The sequence below is a fragment of the Macaca thibetana genome, chromosome 11 (genome assembly GCF_024542745.1).
Source record: "Macaca thibetana thibetana isolate TM-01 chromosome 11, ASM2454274v1, whole genome shotgun sequence".
NCBI classification, from domain to species: Eukaryota; Metazoa; Chordata; class Mammalia; order Primates; family Cercopithecidae; genus Macaca; species Macaca thibetana.
The window spans coordinates 15990850-16007159 of record NC_065588.1 but is presented as its reverse complement, the minus strand read 5'-3'; the positions used below and the strand labels follow the sequence as shown (position 1 = coordinate 16007159).

Genomic DNA, 16310 nt, shown 5'->3' with positions numbered 1-16310 from the left:
TGGAAACAGAATATCTGCGCTCTTCTTCAGAAGGGAGTTATTTATTTATTTATTTATTTATTTTTTTAATTGACAGAGCTCATCAGTCATTCAAAGGTCAGAGATAATAGGGAATGACCTGAGTCCAGGTAAATAAGAGAACATGACCGGAGCACTTTCACCACAAATTAGAGCAATAATTCCATTGTCCTTCTTCTGTCATTCTGTCTCATCTCTTTTAGCCTTTCCCTAGCCATGGTTGTCTCCCTGCATTAAGGTCCTCCCTACTGTATGTAATTCTACGATTTATCTCCCAGGAGGAACAAGAAAAGTAATTAAGATGAGCACCCATGACCCACCTTACAATACTATTGCAACTTACCTATGTTAGCTTCCTCATTTCATTCCTTTCCTGCCTTTCAGAGCTAACTACTATCCTGAATTTTGTGATAAACATTCCTTTGTTTACAAACTAGTTTTTGTCAAACATATGTTACTCCTAAATAATAAATATTTAGTTATGCTTTTCTGAGATCTCTTAAAAGGGTATCTTACTGTGCATAATCTTCTATGACTTTTTTCACTCAACTCTAAGTTTCGAAGAGTAATCTGTACTGCGGAACACAGTGGTTGCTTCCGCATGTTCATTGCTATAGTATATTTTGTTAACAGAATATACTAGAATTTATTTCTCTTTCTTGCAGTTTTACGTATTTATAAATTTTATTATTATGATTTCTTATTCTAGTCATACATTATTGGGGAGTCTTTTTTTTTTTTTTGAGATGGAATCTCACTTTGTCACCCAGGCTGGAATGCAGTGGCGGGATCTCAGCTCATTGCAACCTTCTCCTCCTGGGTTCAAGTGATTCTCCTGCCTCAGCCCCTGAGTAGCTGGGATTGCAGGCATGTGCCACCATACCTGGCTAAATTTTTTTGTATTTTTAGTAGAGACAGGGTTTCACCATATCGGTCAGGCTGGTCTTGAACTCCTGACCTCGTGATCTGCCCGCCTTGGCCTCCCAAAGTTCTTGGATTACAGGCATGAGCCAGCATGCCCGGCAGGGAGTCTGTTTTTAAATCCCATTTAAATTAATCTTTAGAAATTAAAATGTACAATTAATTAAAATTTCATTTTAAACTTAAAAGTTTAAAAAATTAGTCTGCTATTGATTTCTAACTCTCCTGCCTTACAAACAGATGAGTCAAGATCAGAGGTCAGTGAATCACCGCCCTATAGGCCACACTTGGCCTGTCACCTGTTTTTCTACAGCTGGCAAACTAAGAATGGTTGGTACATTTTAAATGGTCAAACACCACAAAAGAAGGATAATATTTTGAGGTGTGTAAAAATTACATAAAATTCAAATTTAATGTGTCTTACATTAATTGGAACATAGTTAAGGTCATTTGCTTATGGGTCGTCTATGGCTGCTATTGAGCTACATAGTGGTAGAGTTGTGTAGTTGCAACAGAGACCACTGACCTCCAAAACCTTAGCTTTTGTTATCAGGTCCTTCACACAAAAAGATTTTTAAACCCTTTGCTAGATGATGCAAATTCTCAGAAATGTGTTAAGGTATCCTGGTTAATTTTTACAAATATTTCTTATGGGTTTGTTGAGTATGTCTATTCTCTAATTGCTATACGCCACATATGTATTATACGTATGATATATATATATTGATATAGGTCTCTATGTAAGTAATCTACATATATATCGAGAGAGATAGAGATAGATATAGAGATATATAAATAATAGTGGTTGAATGGGTGTTGAAATAGCTACACAATGATAATAGGTTTTCCAATTTCCTCTTGTAGATTTTATCATTATGTGATGACCTTTCCTAGCCACAATAATGTTTTTTTATCTTGAAGTCCATTGCGTGTGATGTCAACATAGCTATACTAGTTTTAATTATTACATAACTGATATATCTTAAGCTTTCCATGTTCTTATGTTTGTAAAAACATATAGCTATATCTTTAAAAACTGCTTTGACTCTGTCTTTTAACTAGAGAGTTTAGCCCATTTATATTGTGATTATTTATGTTTGAATGTTTTTCTCGTCAGTCTTTACCTTCGCTCTTTCTATGTCTCCTTTTCTTCTACATTTCTTTTTTCTTGCTTTTTAATGGCCTACAGAGGAAGACTGGTTGTTAATATTTGTTTACTTCTTATTCTTTTTCCCTTCCTCTACTGGTTTGGAATTTCTACATCACATTTCCGTTCTTTTAGAGTCTTTAAAATATTGTGGAGCGTAATGGTCAAAACCATGTTCTCTGCTTGAATTCAAATCCCAACTTCATCACATACTAACTCTACGATTTATGACCTTTGTGCGTGTGTGTGTGTTACCTGTAAAATGGAGGTTGTGAAGTACCATATGGATCATTTCTCTTAAAATATTATTGTGAATATTTTTCTTTAGAACACTTAAAATTAATATATTAACCTCCTCAAAACAATACAAGAACCTTAGAATGACTTAACTCTAATTATCCTCCTTCTGACTTGTAAGTTATTCTCCAGCATTTAAATTGTGTCTTTTAAGCCTCACAAATTTCATATTGTTTATTAATATTATTTTGTACAGACCAGGCTTCTTTATATTAATCCAGATGTTTATCAGCTTATTTCTTCACCATTTTTTCTTGTATTCCAGTATTTCCTACTGGGTCAGTCTCCTTCGTCTGCAAGTGTACTGCAGAAGTTCATCTAGTGAAGGTGGTAAAAAGAATAGTTTTTAATCTAAAAATGCCTTAATTCCATTTTTGTTTTGAAAATATAGTTTTTCTGAACACTAAATTATAGGTCGACGGTTATTTTCATTCAACATTTTGAAGATATTCCACTGTCTTCTGGCTGCCATGTTGCTGCTGAAAATTATTCAGTCTACTTGTTTTTCTTTTGTAGGTAATATTACCCCCCTCGATGATTTTAAGTTTGCCTTTTCCCTTGGTGTTTTGAAATGTCACTGTAGTTTATATTGGTTTGCTTTTTTTCATGTATCTTACGTGATACATGTATATGTACTGCCTCTATTTCATTTTCTTTTCAGGTATCCTACTTGATACATGTACATAGCCAGGACTTCCTCTTTTTGTAGATTCATGTTCTATATTAATTTTGGAGCATTGTTAGCTCTTGCCTTTACTCCGGTGCATATCAAAGTATATTTTATGCAGGATCCAGCTCTCTCATTCTGGGATTCTAATTAGAGGTGAGTAATCTCTTAACATTCTCTATATTCCATATCTCTTAATGTTTATTATTTTCTCTCTTTTTTCACCTTCTGTGATGCATTCTGCATAATTTCTTCATATGTAGCTTACATTATTCTTTTCAACTATGTTTAATCCACTCTTTAACTCATTTATGGGGTTTTATATTTTAGCAGTTATATTTTTCCTTTCCAAAAGTTCTAGTGGGTTCTTTTTCATGTATGCCTAGTCATCTTAGATAGGTTTCTATTTATGATTTTAATTTTTCATTTCTTTATACAGCCAGATCATAGCTAATTAGTTTTTTTGCCTCATAAATCAAATTATGTTTATTTATTCTGCTAATGCTCATGTCAGCAGAATTTTCTTATATGGCTTGAGATCTTTGATTATGAATTCCTATTTGGTTGATGTTTATTTGTGGGAACTTCTGGGACACTAACTTGAGCTTATTTTTCTTCAAAGAGGATTTCTGTCTATCTTTCTTGGGAACTTGTGGATCCAAGGACCTGAAACCATACTGACTTCCTTCCAGCAGAGTCAGCTAATATGGGATTTAAAAGATTAGCTTCTTCACCTTGTAGCCAGTTTAAGTCTTATTTAAAAGATTACTACCCACCCCACCTGCTTCAGCAATTTTGTTTGGTTTTGTTTTCATTTTGGACCCTGAGAGATTCCCTTTACTATCTCAGAGTCCTACAATGCATATCAAAGTATATTTTATGCAGGATCCAGGTGATGTGTAGCTGGAGAACTTTTCAAATTATCTAATTTACCTTTCTGTGTGAAGCTTAAAAAATACATGCCAACTCTCTACACACATTTAAGTATAGTGTATAAGATGGGGAGTTTTTTGCCTGAAGGAGCTCCCAGCGTCCTCTATATTTTATTTTGTTTCCTCTTTTTTCTTAGATTTTCATTACCTTTTCCATGTGTTTCATTTGGTTTCTTTCCCCTTTTTCCTTCTTTCAAAGTTCTCTCTTGATTTACCCTCCTACCTCAGCTACACTGCTGGATTGAACTAAATTATTACTTCAAATTATAATTATTAGTTGAGTCCAAAAGCATTTGTTGAATGAATGACCATTTCACACTAATTAAATTCTTCAAAAGATTCAAGTTATTTTCAGAACTTCAGTGCTTTTTACTCAAGTAACACTGGTTGGATTTTCTTCCCTTTGTGGAAAACTAATTCTTGATTATTAAAAAAGATGGAAAAGCAAAAGATATCATCCATGGGTAAGCAATGTTATATATGCATTTATTTATTTTTAACTAATATAGTTTCTTTTTGGTGAAAATAGAGGTTATATTTGGAAAAAAATTCCTTGTTAAGAATACTTCCTATCATGCTTCAAAATTTCTATACATTTCTAGTTACATATTACAAAAGAAATTAGGGCATTTTGACATTTGAAGGCTAAAGCAAATTGAGTTTGTTAACTCATATGGGTGTAAAGAACCATAACTAACAAGAAATATAAATATCAGTTACAAAGTAAGAAGCAAGCCCAAGCACCTCCTAAAGTGAGAACAAATATAATAATCCAAGCAATTTGGTTTGTTCTTTCAACAATGTGAAATAATAACAATGGTGGTAGCCAACCTGAAATTACTTGTCTACCAAGTTATACTTAGAAGATTTAGATCATAATAATAATAATAATAATATTCTAAGCTACAGTGTACCTTTTCTAGATTTACTCGTGGATATGTTTTACGTTATATGGCTTTAAGGCTGTGAGTCTACAAAGGTATACACAGCAGTCCCTAAATTATACTCATACATCAGATTGGGGAGTGGGAGTGAACAGGGATGTTTGAAGAATTCTTCTGACTCTTGGGTAATGTGGAGATAGCTCTTACTCCCCAGATAAAATTCGGTCATTATAATTGCTCCACATTTTCTGTATGTACCATTTACACCCAGCTGTAGACTCTGCTCCTATATTTTGTGACAGAGTATTGCTCTGTCGCCCAGGCTAGAGTGCAGTCACATGATCTTGGCTCATTGCAACCTCTGCCTCCTGGGTTCAAGTGATTCTCATGCTTCAGCCTTCCAAGTAGCTGGGACTACAGGCATGCGCTGGCATGCCTGGCTAACATTTGTATTTTTAGTAGAGATGGGGTTTCGCCATGTTGACCAGGCTAATCTCGAACTCCTGTCCTCTGGTGATCGGTTGGCCTCAGCCTCCTAAAGTGCTGGGATTACAGATGTGAGCCAATGCGCCTGGCCTGCTCCATATTTTGAATGCCCCATTCACTCCAGGTATCTATCTCCATTCTACATCATTCCTACATCATTTTCATCCCAAATGCCAACCTAAACCAATGAGATTTTCAAAAAGGAAAAACTTGTGTATAGTGATACTCCAAATAGGTAAGTTTGACATAGATTCTTAACAAAAGCATAAACCAGATTATTAACAATGGTTTTAGTGGGGATCACTAATACCAGAATGGGTTAATCTGAAAACAGATCTTATTTAACTAGTTTCCTTTTTTTTTGAAAGGGTTTCTTGGACCAGTAGATTTGGGATGCCAGAAACAGTAAATGTTTATTTCAGCAAAGCATCTAGAAAACCTTCATGAACTGCATGTTGCTTATGGTATGGTTGCATGAACTAAAGTGCTTGAAAAGTATTGGTTCATAAATGACTGTTATCTTGGAAATCTATTTTGGCGGTGGACTGTCTGAAGATATAGGGGAAAAGAAACCCCAAACCTAAGTGTTCTTTTCTATTTTCTTATTCAACAATCAACACAGAAGACTTCTGTAAGCTCTGGTTACCATGAAGTGTTTTAGAATTTCCCCTACCAGCAATCAACCAATCAATCCTGCAGCAGACAGAAGCTGGGTGTCTTCAATTCAATTCTGATACTATCTACCTGGAGATAATGTCAGATCCTACAGGTTGAGGGCTCAGTCCTGCAAGACTACACCGACTTTGATGCCAATCAAAAAAGCCCCAGGTGGCTTTACTTGTGCTTCTGACTGAACAACTAGAAATTAGGGTTCCCATGAGTCCCTCCTTGGGTTTGGTTATTTTGCTAGACCTGCTCACAGAACTCAGGGAAACATGCTGACCATTTTCTTATAAAGGATATTACAGAGAATACAGTTGAAGGGATGCATAGGGTGATTTATGCCCTCTCTGGGAGCACTGCCATCCAGGAATCTCCAGGTGTTTTGTTATTCATGTTCCCCTCTCTGGAAAAGCATGTAACCCATTATTTTTATTTTTATTTTATTTTATTTTTTTGTGGAGGCTTTATTGCGTAGGTGTGATTGATCAAGTCATGGGCCACTGGTGATCAGCTTAATCTTAACCAACCCCGGAAGTTAGAGGGTGGGGCTGAAAGTCCCAACACACTAATCACGCCTTTGTCCTCCTATGACCAGTCCCCATCCTGAAGCTATCCCGGAGCCCCCAGTCATCAGCCAATTCATTAAAATACAAAAAGATGTTCATCACTTTGGAGATTTCAAGGATTTTAGGAGCTATATGTCTGAAAATGGGATGAAGACCAAATATATATTTTATAATATCACAGGCTCTTTTTAAAGCCTGTTCTGTGTTACTGTTTCTTACTAGACATAAATGGAGACAAATAAGGTATATTTATTAAATTTACAAATGTTTTGTTAAAAGTGATCACTAGTATTTATCTGAAATTATGTCCTAAAACAAACACCATAAAATTTAATAAGAATAAAACAAAAATGAAGATTTAAATACATAGAAGTATAGACTACGTAAGGTGGAAGATATAGTTTAATTTAGTTCATGTGAAATAGACTTGGGTGTTCTTTTTGAATGTAGGTAGTCTGTGCCTGGATCAAAGTGGTGGCTGATCAGCAGCTGGAGAACTGGAACTCAGTTCTTGCCCCACTGTATTTGAATGTTGTATTCTGAGCGCACAATTTAGAGAGGAGAATGAAAAAGCAAAACACATGCAAAGCAAGGTGAGTAGTGTGATTATGGCAGCTCACTGTTATTTGAAAAACACTTAAAAGAGAATTTTTGAAGAAATGTATTAGATCTGTTGGTTACTTAATAGTTGCTCATACTATTTCAAGGCTTGCAGTGTCTATAAAGAATGAGATTCATATTGTGTGGTTCTGGGGCAGAATCAAGACGAGTAGTATAAGAGAAGTTGATTTGATATTCATAATGATACAGGCTATGGTGTTAAGCAGACCTAGTTGTTAATTCTGGCGTTAGTCAGCATTGGCTTTGGCAAAAAGAAGGAAACTTCTGGGTTTCATTTTCCTAATGTGTTTAATAGGTATAATAAGGCCTATCTCATTTTAAAGACTAGGAATAATGTGTGTAAATTGCTCAGTTCCTGGCATAGGTAAATATTCAACAAATAATCATGGTTATATGTAATGATAAAAAATAGAAATTTACAACATTGGAAACGTTCAAGTGGATAGTGGTCTGGTGGAAATATCAGAGAGAGGATTCCCACTTAAAATAGGGGACTGGACTTAGCCGTTAGATCGATTCCAACTTTTAGAATGGTTTTAATGTCCACCTTGGCATGTTATCTCGTTTCTCCCTGACTGTGCTTTTATTTGCTTCACAAAGCAAGCAGGTCCAATCTCTTTTAACCAAGTTTAATTTATAGGCTTTCGTTGACTTCTGGAAGTCAACTGACTTCGAAATTAGGAAAGCATGGGGGGATTGCGGGAGTAGCTATGACAATGAGGAGTTTTAAGAGTGAGAAAACACAATGTCTATGAGAAGATGGACTTCTCCTTTAGAGGCTCCATGAGCTACTCAGAGAGGAGGTTACGAGGGTTGGTTAAGGCACGAGAAGCACAAAGTGAAAGAAGCTTCCACTACTTCAAACCACATCAGGGCTTTTGGCAAGAGCTACAAGAAAAATAGACTCCCAGGCAGCCGGGCGAGGCGGGTCTGGGCTTGCAGGCTGGCGCTAAGGACCGGCAGTTGGGAGAGTCCCAGGGACCCGATGCAGGGCCTTGGGCACCACCAGTTTTACCGCATGGGTTGGAGAGACAACAAAAAAAGAGGAAAGCGACAAAAAGGGGAAAATAGGTCCGAGGGCCAGAGGAGGAAGACGAAGGCTGGCTGGTCATTAGGGGCGGCTTGTTTGCCGCCATAGGGCAGGGGTTACGAGATGCAGCCAGACCCCGGGTGTTGTAACCCGAGCGCTTTCTCCGCCCGGGGCGTCCATCCTTGCCGGGGGCGAAGCTCTCCACACGCTCTTTGCTCCTTCCCGCGCCTCCTGCCTGCTAGTCGGTCCTGCTAGGGCACTTCTGGAAAACCCGCTGTCGGCTCGCTGCCTTGGTCCGACTTTGATCGCGGCCTTGATAACTTGGCGCAGCGCCCCGTTTCCTTTCCTCCGGTCCCTCTCCCGCCCACCCGGCCTCACCGGCCGCTTCGCCTCCAGCGCTGGAGTCGACCAGAACTCCGCGGCTCGGCTGCCAGCAAGACCCGGAAAGCGGATCCCGCTCCTGGCTGCGCGGCGCGCACTCGCCTGCCCGCCTGCTCCCCGGTTCCTCGCGCGGGCACTGGGCATGCGCGGCGCGCGGTTGGCAGTGGCCGCGAGCGGGCGGGCGGCTCCAGACTTCACAGGCAGCAGCTAGCGAGGCGGTCTCGCCCGGCGCGAGGCCGGCGCTGTGCTCGCCTCGGAGATCGCTGCTCTTCAGCTGGGCGCAGGGGGCGGCTCCGCGGCTCGCGGACGACTGGCTGGGCGCGAATCAGATTGGGGGGCTTTCTCCCGGTCCCCTCCCACCTCGTCTGGGCTCGCGGCGTCTCCGGGGAAAGCCGTGGCCCCGAGGGCGGATCCGAGGTAAGAGCCCCTTGGCGAAAGGCGCCGGTCCGGGGGTCCGGCGGCTTTGACTCTCTCGATTTTAAAAATCCGCCTTTGTGTGCTGGATCGGAGCGGTGCCAGGAGCCGCGTCCGCCTCCCTTCACTTTGCTTTCAACTGGTGTTGGCAGCCAGGTGCGCGAGGGCGCTGCGGCCGGAGACGTTCGCTCGCCGGGTCCGGGCAAGCCGCGGGGCCCGTGCAGACCCGCGCCCAGGGCTCCGGGAGGCTGGGCAGGGAAGGTTCGCCGTGGCTCAGTGATATTCATGGTAACCTGAGCTTCCGCAGATACACCTGCGCTCATCTGGTCCGTGGGGCGACTGCAGACCGAGTATCCCGATCTCGGCTTATTATGTTAGACTTGGGATTTGTTGAGCTGCTTTCCCCACCCGCCTCAAATGGGGAGGGGTTCTTTTCAAAATGACCCTTTGGGACAGGGTCCCACCCCCGTTCACCCCCTCAAATTAAGATAGCTCATTGTTTCGGAATCGTTGTCAATGCCTAATTGCTGTTGACTTTCTTAGCTTACTCCACTTTACTCACCATTTTACTTTTGGGAAGACAGACGGCTTTTCTCCGGTTGTGGTCAGTTCATGCATTTGAAATGGGTTTCCCCACCCATGTACCCCCTGCTCTCTCCGATGTTCTCACTCTTACTTTCTTTCCTAGGACTACCTGTTTGCAAAATCTTTGCACCGATCGTTCTCCTGCGGTGTTTCTTAAATCCTCTTCCTCCCATAGGGCCCGTAGTACTGTTGGAATCTCGCGGGGGGCAGGACGCCGTGGTATTAGGATTTGAAATCCGTAGACATCTAGAGCGGTGAAGCATTGGGATTTAGAACCCTCCTTTACAAAATATGTTTCAGTGAAAAGTGTTACTGCTTCTCTTTTCAAGGTTTCTTGCCTTAGATAGTAAAGAGGAATTGGTAAAAGAGCTAATATGTTAGGATGAGTTCAGATAAAACTTGGTTTCAGATGTGTATGTGAAGAGTGTGATTTTTTTGGCTTTGTCGTTTTTGAGAAATAGGAGAGTTAGGATTCCGGGCAGGCTTCTTTATATTGAAAATAATGATAATAATTAAAAAACCCCTCAAAGTAACTGTGTTGTGTATTTCCTCTAGTTTATTTTCTTTGAAAGGACTCTATTCTTCCACAGCTCCTTGGGTTCTGGAAAGTGAGCAATAGTAATGGACATCATGTGCTAGTGAGTCTATTGGAATTAAAGTCAATGTCATCCTGTCTCACCTAGTATAGAATTTTTTGTTTGGGATCGCAGTTTTCTAAACATATTGCTGTAGTTCTTAAGTTACTGGTGTGGAAAATTTTTGGTCACGAATTCACACTTTTACTTACAATTTGAAAGTTAAAACAGTATAGAATTGTCACATAAAGGGTAAGGTAGAATGTATCACAAATACAATAGTGTTAATAGAATGCGTTTAGTGCAGAATACACAGATTGAGACTTCGTAAGATTGCACCACAAGTCATTCACTTTATAGCAGGAAAAAAGAAGGAAAATATAATTTGCTTTTAATTCTACTATTCTGAGATAACTGCTGTTTACAAGACTTGGTGCATTCTCTTTGTAATTTTTTTCACTTCCCAATGTCATTGAATATTATATATAGTAATTTCTAGCAAGTGTAATTTAACTGACACTATTAATAGCCCCACTCTAAATGGGGTGATGTTTCTTTTGTTTCCTGTCAGGAACCTAGTGTCTAATTTTGAATATTTTGCTTGTTTGTGATCAAATATAAAGATTCATTTTGTTTTTATTTCTAGCTTTTTCCTGCTTTCAAGGTTTTATCAATACTGATTCTTTTCAGATACCAGTTCTTTTCTATGCTATGGCATTGGCTTGCTACTGTCTACTTTGTGTTTATTACATTCCCAATCCTAGTTGTTTTGTTACCCTCTATTTCACACCCTTTCCCCTACTGCTTTTTATTCTTCTCTCTACTCCCTTCTTTTACATACCTCTTTTAATTCTGTAGCAGGTCACTTGAACCAAGGTTTGTATAAGAAAACATAGTATCCAGAATAGGAAATGATAGATTTTTAAAAGTTGTCTCTTTAGATACTTGAAATTCTATTGGATGAATATTTAAGCACTGATTTATGTAATATTTATATACAACTCAGCTTTCCCGAGTTGTATGAAACATACTTGGTAGTTACATGGGTCATCACAAAACAACGTAAGTTAATGATAGGGTACAAACTTTTGGACATCTGTAGAGGTATGTCGGGGGAAAAAGTGAAATTTTAATTAAAGTACTCTGGCTATAGTAAATCCCTCCTGGGAATTATTAATACTACATGAAATTGTTTGCAGCTGTTAGTGATTGAAAATATTTTTGTAAGAAAAATTCTGCATTGGTATAGTTGCAAACATTTTAAGTTGAATATATGCAAGAAAGTGTAAGGTCTTCAGTGCTTCACTACAACCTTTTCTGTATTTTCTAGATGCATTCCTAAATGGGATTTTTAAAAAATATACCTTATTTCTCAGAAGTTTTGGATTTACAGGAAAGCTACAAATACAGTGTCAATATACCCCCATACCAGCTTCCCCCCTTATTAACATCTTATATTAGTATTTGTTACTGTTAATGAACCAGTATCGGTACATTAGCATTAACAAAGTTTATACTTTATTTAGATTTCCTTAGTTTTTAATGTCCTTTTTCTGTTCCAGGACCCTACCATCCGGAACACCACTAAATGTATTTCCTTGTAATGTCTCCCTAGGCTCCTCTTGGCTGTGAAAGTTTGTTAGACTTCCTTGTTTTTGGTGATGTTTGAGGAGTACTGGTCGGGTATTTTGTAGAATGCATTTTCGTTGGAATTTATCTAATGTTTTTTCTCATGATTAGACTGTGATTATAGGTTTTTGGTAGGAAGATCACAGAGGTAACACGCCATTTTCATCTGATATCAAGGGTATATACTATCAACATGATTTGTCACTGTGATACTCATCTTTATCACCTGGCTGAGGTAGTATTTATCAGGTTTTTCCACTTTTCTCTGCCTTTTTCATGCTGTGCTCTTGGAAGGACTGTGTATGGCCTATACTTAAGGAGTAGAAAGTTATGTTTCCCCCTTTGAAGGCAGAATATCTATATAAATTACTTAGATGTTTTTCTCCATGGGAGATTTGTCTCTTCTCCCCCATGTGTTTATTTACTCAATCATATTTATTTTGTTCTGGACTCATGGGTATATATATTATATAAATATAAAATCTATCTATCTAAATATTTTGGGTTATAATCCAATGCTACTTTATTTTGTTACAGCTTGGCTCCAGTGCCTCTTTGACATACTACCATCAATGTGAATTTTGTTTTTTTGGAAGCATTTCCTTACTTTCTGGTACTATGAGATGCTCTAGGTTCATCTGTATACATCTTGCCACGGTCCTAGAATCAGTCATTTCTCCAAGGAATCCAGATCATTTTGTTGGGGAATGGTGTTAGAAACCAAGATCTGAGTGCTAGGTGTGCTTGTTGCTTCTGCAGTGTCATTGCTTCTAGGTTCTCTCATGTGACAAAGCAGGAAATACATGTGTGTATATGAACATATCTATAGATATTTTTATGTAACAGTTTGTATCCATGTTTAACTGTGAATTTACATTTTATCTGTAATGCTAATTCATTACCACAGGTATCATTCTAGCCTTCTCCCCTTGTTTATATGGAAACTTACTCCAACAGTGAGAAGAAACCTGGCTTGCACCATCTGCCATACATTTGCTTATTCATTCATTTCTTTCATAGATGTATAGCAGCATTCAAATTGTTAACCTGTGTTCCTATGGGAAACAACTTTAGCATCAAGAGTACACTGTTTATGTACTATTCCTTTTGCTTTTAGTCTCACAGCCTCTACTTATTTCTAGAGTTAGTCAGCTAAGCACCTTTCCTCCTATCCTTTTCAGTGAGATTGTAGCACACATTTATAATACAGTTAGATTTCTTTGTTACAATCTGCATTCCACCTTGGGATTCCTTGACCTTCTAAATGATTTGCTTACATTTGCATACATTAAAGTTTACTCTTTGTCCTGTGAAGTTCTTTGGGTTTTGACAAATGCTTAATTTGATGTAGCTATCCTTAAAGGATCATAGTGTCATACCAAATAATTTCAACACATTACAAATCCCCTGGGCTTCACTCGTAACCTCTGTGAGCCCCTCTCCCAGAAAACCACGAATCTTTACTGTCTCTTTACTTTTGCCCTTTCCAGATGTTGTATAATTGGAATCATACAGCCTTGCCAGACTGGCTTCTTTCATTTAGCAATACACATTTAAGGTTCATCCATGTCTTCTTGAGGTTTAATAGCTCATTTATTTCTATCATTATCAGATATATCATGGTTTGTTTATTCACCCATTGAAGGATATTTTGATTGCTTCCAGTTTTTGGCAACTATGAATGAAGCTGCTATGAATATTCACATGCAGGTTTTTGGTTAGACATAAGTTCTTATATCCATTGGATAAATATTTAGGAGTATGATTGCTGGATCCTGTGGTAAGATTATGGTTAGCTTTGTAAGAAATTGCCAAACTGTTTTCCAAAGTGGCTGTACTATTACATTTTCACCAGCAATGAATGTGAGTTCTTATTGCCCCACATCTTTGCTAGCATTTGATTTTGCCAGTTTTTTTGGATTTTATCCATTCTAATAGGTGTGTAGTAATATGTCATTGTTAACGTTAATTTACTATTTCTTAATGACATATGATAACATCTTTTCACATGCTCCTTTTCATCTGTACATCTTCTGTGGTGTGATGTCTGTTCAGATAATTTGCCCACTTTTTAATGGGGTTGTTTTCTTATTGTTGAGTTTGAAGAGTTCTTTATACATTTTATATATAGGCACTTTATCAGATATGTGTTTTGCAAATATTTTCTCCCACTTTGGTTTGTCTTTTTATTTTCCTAACAGTGTCTTTGTCAGAACAGATGTCTTTAATTTTAATAAGGCCAACTTACAAATTTCATGGATAGGCTTTGGTGTTGTATTTGAAAACTCATTGCCAAGGCTGCATAGATTTTATCCTGTGTTTTTCCTAGAAGTTTTATAGTTTTGCATTTTACTTTTAGGTATGTGATCCATTTAGAGTTAATTTTTATGAAAGGTATAAGGTCTGTGTCTAGCTTAATTTTTTTGCTTATGGATTCCTAGTTGTACCAGCACAAGTAAATGTGATTTTTAAATTATAAATTAGGTTTGGAATTGAAAGGAAAATGTTTTTATTAAATTTTTTATTACATGTTCTGCAAAATTACTTACCTAAACAGTTGAGAAATGACTTGGAAACTAATATATAATACAGCATGTACTGTGTGCCAAGATTTATTTCTAGACATTGTACATAATTCATTTTCCTCTTTTTTTTTTAACTAACTCAGAGATTCTTCTTCGTGAAAATGGAATTGTTAGTATAGAGTAACATCTGTCAGTTCTTTTAGATCTTATCATAGGAAATAATAGTTTGATTTTTTGAAAAAAGAATCTGGAATAAAGGATTTGCAGGGTGTATGTTGAGAAGAGGCAGTTGATGTATGCACCAGCTAGAAATCTGAGACTTAACTATATGGTCTTGAATCTTTTCCCATGCTATTCTTCCTGCTACAAGTGACTTTTTTCAAGTACAGTTGACCCTTCAATAATGCAGGGGTTAGATGCACTGACCCCTGCACAGCTGGAAATTTGTGTATAATTTTTGACTTCCCAAAAACTTAATTAGTAACCCTTCTGTTGACTGGAAACCTTACTGATAACACAGTCTATTAACCCATGTTTTGTATGTTATATGTATATTACACTGTATTCTTACAATAAACTAGAGAAAAGAAAATTTTCTTAGTCAAACCATAAGGGAGAGAAAATACAGTACTGTACTGTACTTATTGATATTATAAGTTTTTGTCTGCTTACAAGATGACTCCTATGTCTGAAAAGGCGGGGAATGGAGAGGCAGGGCTGGGAACTGCAGCTGCAGACCTCAATCTATGCTACATACCAAGCAATTCAACTTTATCTCGTAATGTCATGACTTTTCTCTGTTTCTGGGGAGCATTTCCGGCATCTCTAGTGGCATGTTTTCATTCAAGGTTTGTGGTATTGCACTAAACAGGATGAAAAATACAAGAGAACAGCGAGAAATCATTTTTTACTGTGATACACAATTTACCGGAGAGATGAACCGCTCACGCGGAGATGATTAACATCACACAGTGGATTAAGCGGATACTCACAACACTTGAACTCACTGCAATAACAACAGGAGGTGGCTATGAAATTATTACAGTAGTACAGTATATACTACAGTTAATTGTATGCTGTTAGAACTTAATGCATCTTTACATTTGTTTACATTTCTCTTGACTGTGAATGATACTGTGTATTGTGTGTGTGTAAGTTTTGATAAATTTTAATTTTTTCTAATAAATTTTATGGCTACTGCCATAAAATGATAAAGTAGACTAGTATTTATATATATATAATGCATTCATGACATACCTTTTTTCTTAATTTTTTTGTTATCCCGGCTACATGGTTTGTCTGTGTTTTTATTGTGTTTATTTATTTAAAAAAATTTTTTGAGACAATCTCATTGTCACCCAGGCTGGAGTGCAGTGGCACAATCTTGGGCTCACTGCAGCCTCAACCTCCCAGGCCCAGGTGATCCTCCCCACTCAGCCTTCTGAATAGCTGGGACTATAGGCATGTATCACCAAGCCTGGCTAATTTATTTTTATTTTTATTTTTTGCAGAGACAGGATCTCTCTGTGTTGTCCAGGATGGTTTTGAACTCCTAGGCACAAGCAATGCTTCCAAGTTGGCCTCCCAAAGTGCTGGTATTATAGGCATGAGCCACCACACCCAGCCCAAGTGTTTTTAAATTGTCACAAATCTCCAAAAATTTTTCCAAATATATTTATTGAAAAAAATCTGGGTATAAGTGGACCCATGTTAGTTCAAACCTGTCTTTTCAAAAGTCAAATGTACCTCTCTTTTGGTATACATTTTGTGTCATTGATATTGTGGTGTACTATAGTTTGCATATTTGTCCCCTCCAAAACTCGTGTTGAAATTTCATCCTCAATGTGGCAGTTTTGAGAGGTGAGGCCTTTAAGAAGTGATTGATCCATTCATGAATTAATGGATTAAGGGGTTATCATGGGAGTGGGACTGGTGGCTTTGTAAGAAAAGGAAGAGAGACTGAGTGAGC

General features: G+C 38.0%; 1 protein-coding gene across 2 annotated transcripts in view; it reads left to right on the top strand.

Annotated features, from left to right (window-relative positions):
* Positions 1 to 8895: 8895 nt before the first annotated feature.
* EPS8 (epidermal growth factor receptor pathway substrate 8) overlaps positions 8896 to 16310 on the top strand; it is a 169485-nt gene continuing 162070 nt past the window's right edge. The window contains exon 1 of one of the 2 annotated variants that reach the window (XM_050749480.1): positions 8896 to 9030. The gene's annotated coding sequence lies outside the window, so the exon portion shown is untranslated. Of the gene's footprint in view, positions 9031 to 9092; positions 9184 to 16310 lie in introns of those variants that run through there. The other variant, XM_050749477.1, reaches the window with a different exon arrangement.